Source organism: Bremia lactucae (genome assembly GCF_004359215.1).
Source record: "Bremia lactucae strain SF5 chromosome Unknown BlacSF5_NotPlaced_200_SHOA01000120.1_2678225bp, whole genome shotgun sequence".
Taxonomy (NCBI): domain Eukaryota; phylum Oomycota; class Peronosporomycetes; order Peronosporales; family Peronosporaceae; genus Bremia; species Bremia lactucae.
In genome coordinates this window covers 262,605-269,796 of record NW_027152213.1, presented here as the reverse complement: position 1 = coordinate 269,796, position 7,192 = coordinate 262,605, and positions in this window count along the sequence as shown.

The window sequence follows — 7,192 nt, the reverse complement described above, 5'->3', positions numbered from 1 at the left end:
TAGAAGTCTAGTAACTTCTACCATTTGAGGGGATTTCTCCTCAAATACGTGGGGACCTCTTCCCTCAACGTCTTCCGAGTGTGATTGCGCTATCACAGTCGGGTCCACTACGGTCGACTCTCTACTCGACCTTGGATCATCGTGTTGTCCTTTCTGGGCAACCGGTATACTCCTTGAATGTCGCCCACTAAGCGTACATTCATGTCTCAATCCACTCGACCTTTTCGAGTGGTGGACCTTCGGCGCTGCCTGTGCATTAACACAGCCGCCGGCAGCTGACTCCACATTGTGATTGGTAATCACACTGTGATCTTGTGCAGTTGTACTAACGACCGTACCACAAGTGAGGCCATCGCACTCACTCGTAGTACATCCACACGCTTGTGGACGCTCCAAGACGTTCATCAGATGGCCATCTGATGAACAAGTGGCAGGCATCTTTACGGATCGATGCTGCCAGCTGATCCTTTGATTATGCTTATATATTCTGAGCCAAGGTAAACCTAGGATGACATCAATTTTTTCATCCAAATCCAGTACGATGAAATCATCATCGTACCGTAAATCTTTTAACGTGTAGTGAAGTTTCACTACGCGTTTTATTACTGTTATCGATGTCGCTAGACGCACCGTCATCCTCGTTGGAGGGACGTCGCGCACAACATATTTGAGCCTACGACCCTCTAGCGGCCGGCGACGAATAAAGTTATTCGACGCTCCACAGTCCACTAAGGCGCTCAGTGACAAATCATTTGTCACTTTCAATTTCAAGGTGATGAGGGATACCTCATCACCAGGCGCAGAGACACATAATGATTGTGTGTATGGAGCAACTTTAGTCAAGAGATTTGCAAATTCTCTTGAGGTTGCTGGATCAGTAGGGCGTTGCGCCCCTACTGACCCCCACCGTTTTTTGGCGGTCCGCCTCGCTGTTGCGATTTTGCAACAACGTCGGACCCGCGACTGTGCCCTTTTTGGCATTCGGTCCATAATTACGTTCAGTACCTCTCGGTACTGGGCGAAAAGCACTATACTCATGAGCGTAGTGTCCTAACTTTTGACAGCGATTATATTTCTGCGATCGCTTATTGCTCGAAAAGCGAGGTCTCTCGCTTTCGACGTAAGAAAGGTCCATGGGTTCTGGACCTCCTAACTCGTGTCTTCTTGGAGGACGATATGATGACGAACTAGCTTGAGCCTGTCTCAAGCTAAAGTTCTCCTGTTCCGCAACGGATATTGCTTCTTGGAGCGTATTCAGTTCCAAGCGGGACAGGTGGGTCTTTACGGGACCATCCGTAAGACCTTGCATGAATACCGTAATCAACGTGTGTTCATGAACTGGGTTATTTGTAATAGAACTCGCTAAGAGTCTTATGTGCTGGGCACATGCGTGAACATCAAGCTTGCCTTGCTTGAGTTTCAGAAGCTCTGAACGAGCTCTGAACTCAGCCCTTCGTGATTCAAACGTCTGTTGGAGCCGGGCTCAAAAGCCTCTAGCGACCCAAAGACTTATGGGTCGCACAACTTAAGGCCCAATGCCCAAGTTTTGGCACGACCTGCCAGATTTGATTGAGCGAATGCGACTTGCATTTGCTCGTCGATGATGTGACGTGCCCTTATGGCATCGTCCAACTCGACAAACCATCTCAAGAGGGAGTCTTCTTTGACTCTCCTATACTTAGAGATGTCAATCTTTGAGGTTTCCGGACGACGCGTGTGCGTCATCCCAGGTACAGGGGTCTGTACCTGCTGTAACCTCAACAGTTATGTTTGTTTAGAGCCTTGCTGATTAAGCTAGGCTTATTCTCCTTTGCCTCGTCAAGTTCATATTATATGAACTTGGCTATGGCTGAGTGGGGGACATCTCTGTCCAAATCGGATAGCATGCCAAGATGGCATCATTCCGTACGGTCGAGCTCATTCGGTCGACTGCACTCCTTTCTATGTCACTTAGAAAGGAGTAGCTATCACGCGAAACGTGATGCGCATTTCCATTATAATCTAACATGTCCATGTTAGATGATGGAACTGTGGTCCTTGGACGAACTACAAAGTGCTATCAGGTCTAACGGGGCACTGCCGACTTGTACTGCTTCAGTATAAGTCCACTTCGGACTACCTCAGTGCGAGTGGTGACTCACGTCACTTTACGAACACTAGTACGTGCAGAGGAAGACTCTCTTTAAAACACTTGCTTTAAAGAGGGTTAATTAAAAACTGTATTAATATAATTCATGTTCTATTGTTCTATCTAATTTATACTAGCTTAACTATAAAATAATACAGAACATGTATATAGTCTTATCTGACTTTCTCTACGCGCGTGTCCAGCGCTGACTGGACCGCGGAGAAAGTTAATATAAAAGTCTATATCTACCAATGGATAAGCTTTTAATATATTACCATATAAATTAATATTCTCTAAATATTATCTGCTTTTAGATAATATATTAATTAACAACCTTTAAGTATTGATTTCATGTAACGATATACCCCGTCACAATAGATCTGTGACATCCAATGCTATACTTTCATATGGAAGAAGGTCCATGTACGGGGTGTCCCGTTCCATAAGTATTATATCCTATAAGTGGAATAACAATAATTTTTTCCTATTAGAGGGAAAAAACAAAGAAGTACAAAATTATTATCTTTATTAATTTTGAGTTAAATAGTTCCAATAATACCAAATTTGGTATTATTGATGCAATGAGACATTAGCTTTATTATTGGTTGATTTAAGTCTAAATTAACCCCGCCAATCGTTTCAAGTTACGATTGTGTGGTGCGCAAGGAGGCGCCATACAAAGTAAGATATTAATATTTTAAGTTCAGTAGAAGATAGAAGATCGTTACGTAGGAAACTACTTATATTAATACAGTTTTACTTTTCCCTAATTCAAAACGTTGAATTACCTTTGGTAGCTAAAGCCCCTTAGCTTGTCCAACTTGAACTAGAGTCGCTCGACCAAGCGAGCTCTAAAGCAAAACAGGATGACTTTAGTCTTAGACAGGCTTTCGTCCACTCTGGAGATTATCGTCCTTCCAGACGACAAGGAAACAGAAGTCCAGAACCTATGGAATTCTCATATCCGAATTGTAAAAATGCAATCGTTGTCAAAAGCTGGGCCACTACGCCTACGAGTGTAGTGCCCCACGCCCAGTGCCTAGAAACACTGAGCGAAACAATCGACCTCCGCTAGGAACTGCGGAGGACGCGGACCCGACGCTGTTACGAAATCGCGAAGGCGAGGCGGATCGTCCGAATTGGTTGGGTTCAGTAGGTGCGGAGTGCCCTACTGATCCAGCAACGTCAAAAGATTTTTCAGGCCTTTTGACGACAGTTGCTCCTCACACACAAATATTGTGCGTAACTGCCCCGGGGATGAGGAAAACCTCATAACTCTGAAAATAAAGTGTCAACTAAGTTGCCACTTACATCCTTGGATTACGATGGATCAGAAAGTACGAGCCATGTATAAATTGACAGCATCAAGCCGTGTCGATGCCTGTCTCTTGTTCATCAGAGGGTCATCTGATGAACGTTTTGGAGCGTCCACAAGCATGTGGATGTCCTACGAGTGAGTGCGATGGCCTCACTTGTGGTTCGGTCGTTAACATGACTGCACAAGACCTCAGTGTGGTGAATACCCAACACATTGTGGAGTTAGATCCCGACGGCTGCGCATAAGCACAGGCATCGTCGAAGGTCCACCAAAGTGACGTGAACATAATTACCGATGGCTGTGCACAGGCGCAAGTAGCGTCGAAGCTCGACCACTCCAATAAGTTGAGAGGTACGAAACAAGGATGCTTGCTTGAAAAGCAACATCCAAGAAAGTTTAAAATGCCCGTCTATAAGAGACAGTGCAAAAGTCCTAGATCTACTGGAGAGTCGATCGTTTAGGATCTTGCTGCAATAGCAAAATTACAGCTGGAGGCAGTTGGAGAGGATACTTTCCCAATTATTTCTGTGGAAATGAGTCCCCGGAAACCTATGGTGAAAGGTTCCCAGGTACCTCTGGAAATAAGTTTCAAAGAGGAAACTGAGACAATCAATATCTTAGTAAACAATGGATCAAGTGTAGGCGCTTATACACTTGACCTGATGGCGCCTCCGAAGCCAACTTTGGAGATAATTAAATTACTAACGCTAGAATCGAAACGGTTCTTGCGTGATCTGTGAAGTGGCAAAGTCAAGCAGATCTGCGTACTTGTCATAGATGACAACTTCGTGGCCGATAACCGGTCGACAATAGTATTTCCTGAGAACGAACGGATTTTCATTAGCTCATCGATGGACGAAAGTGATCTCGATGAGAAGACTCGGATGTCACGTTTTACGTCCCAATCCTGGGAGTCTTTGAAGTCAAACCCCCCTAAATAACGAATTAGTAGAATTAAAGAATGACTTCCCTAATTCAGTACCGTGTGAGTTGCCTAAGGACAAAGGCACTCAACACTAAATCGACCTGATCTCATGTTCGAAATACTGTGTCATGAAGCAATGGCTATTGCCTCGTAAGCAAGTAATAGCGATCGAAAATCTTTGTCGAACTCTTGGCAGTGGGCCATATGAGCAAATCAACTTCCCCACATAGCTCTTCGACCTTCTGTGTTGGTGAAGCAGTAGGACGGTGGCGGATAGTGTATGCATTCAATTAAGTGAATGCTGCAACGGTACCGGCTGAAACGCCGATACCACGAAAAGACGTAATCGTTGATGGAATGTCAAAGAGTACTATCTTTTTGTCAATGGATCTGATGGATTGATTTTATCAGACCCTTACGCGTGAACAAGATATTCCGCTTACAGCGGTAAAAGCCCCCAAGGGTATGCTATGAGAGTTCTAGTCATGCCACAGAGACTTGGTAATGCCCCAGCGACATTTAACAGGTGTGTAACCAATTTGTTAACATCGGTGCTGGATTTCGCACCGAGTCGTCTTCGTTTATAGCAGAGCCAAAAACGGAAACTCGGATGTTGAAGTACATCGTATCCACGACCGAAAGGTTCTTACACTTTTGCGTAAGCTCAAATTGTATGCAAATCTCAAGAAGTATATATTCGCTGCAAGCGAAATACCACTTCTTGGGTTCATCGTGGGTAAACACGGTGTACGCCGGATCCAGAAAAGATCAAGGCGATCACCTATTAGCCTAGGCCAGTCAGTGTAAAGGTCAGAATTTCCTCGGTTTATCGGCGTACCTGCACAAGTACTCACGCAACTATGCCGAAATGACAGTACATCTTTCTTCTTTGTTGAAGAAAAATGTTAAGTGGTCATGGAACGCTGATTGTCAAGTTCTTTTGAGAGTATCAAGAAAAGCTTAATGCAAATGCCATCCTGACGATTAAGGACAAAGACAGACAATTTTATGTGGTCTGTGACGCCAGCGATTTTGCAATCGGCTGTGCGATAATGCAATATGACCCAGACGCGCAGAGCGCGTCAGCTTCAACCAGCTGGACGCAACTATCTAATGCATGACAAGAAACTCCTTGCCATGAAATACGCACTGGCCAAGTAAGGGTCCATCTCTTGGGAGATAGACCGTTCATTGTATAAACGGACTGTAACGGGGTGTATCGTTACATGAAATTAACACTTAAAGGTTGTTAATTAATATATTATCTAAATGGTAGATAATATTTGGAGGATATTACTTTATATAGTAATATCCTGAATTCTTATCCGTAAATAGGTATAGGCCATTATATCTATTTATTCCGCAGACTAGTCAGCTGTAGGAGTAATCAAAGAGAGTTACAAGATAAGATAGAGATAAGAATTCATTTACATGTTAAGTATTAGGTTATAGTCAAGTCAGTATTTACAAAGATAGATTAAGAGACACTTAACTATATTAATACAGTTTTCAGTTTACCCTCTTAAGTTAACTTGTCTAGTGTACGCTTATTGGGCGACATTCAAGGAGTATACCGGTTGCCCAAAAGGGACAACACGATGATCCAAGGTCGAGTAGAGAGTCGACCGTAGTGGACCCGACTGTGATAGCGCAATCACACTCGGAAGACGTTGAGGGAAGAGGTCCCCACGTACTTGAGGAGAAATCCCCTCAAATAGTAGAAGTTACTAGACTTCTAAACTCCGAGGGATTAACCCCCCGGCAGCCTGTGGATAAATCCCAGGGAGAAACCGAGACATTAAATGTCTTGGTTAATGACAAATCAAGAATCAAGAGTAGGCGCTTCTACTCTTGATCTGTATGCGCCTCCGAAGTTAACTTCGGAGATAACTCAATTACGAACCCTAGAACCCAAGCGGTTCTTAGGAGATCCGATACTGGTAGAATCAAGCAGATCTGCATACTCGTCACAGAGGACGAATACGTAACCGATATACGGTCAGCGGTAATTTTTGCAGAGAACGAAAGGGTTCTCAGCAGCTCATCGATGGACGAAAGTGTCCTCGATGTAAGGACTCGGATTGAAATATATACTACTCAATCCTGGGAGTCACTTAAGACAAATCCTTTATACAAGGATTTTTTGAGTTCAGGGATGTATTCCCTGAAACAGTTCCATGCGAGTTGCCTAAGGGTAAAGGCACTCGACATGAGATCGAGCTCAAACCGGGCTAGAAGTACTGTGTCATGAAGCCACTGCCTCGTGAACAAGTACTTGCGATCGACAAATTCTTTATCGATCGATTAAAAGCGGGCCATGTGAGGGAATCAACCTCCCCACATAGCTCTCCGTCCTTCTGTGTGCGAAAGGCTACAGGAGGGTGGCTGATAGTGCACGCATTCAATAAACTGAATGCTGCAACAATACCGGCTCAAACGCCGATACCGAGAAAAGACGTAATCATAGATGGTATGTCTAAGAGTACGATCTTTTCTTCTATGGATCTGATGGATGGGTTCTATCAAATCCTTATGCGTGAGCGGGACATCCCGTACACAGCAGTGAGCACACCCAGTGGTATGCTCTGGGAATGGCTAGTGATGCCTCAGGGGCTTAGTAACGCCCCTGCAACATTCAACAGATGTGTAACAAATCTGTTGAGACCGGTGCGGGATTTCGGACCGAGTTATTTTGACGATGTATTCGTCCATAGCCGAGCCATGGACGGAAAGACGGATGTTAAAGTTCATAAAACTCACGTTTGTCAGGTTCTTACACTTATGCGAAAACATAAGTTGTATGCAAATCTCAAGAAGTGTA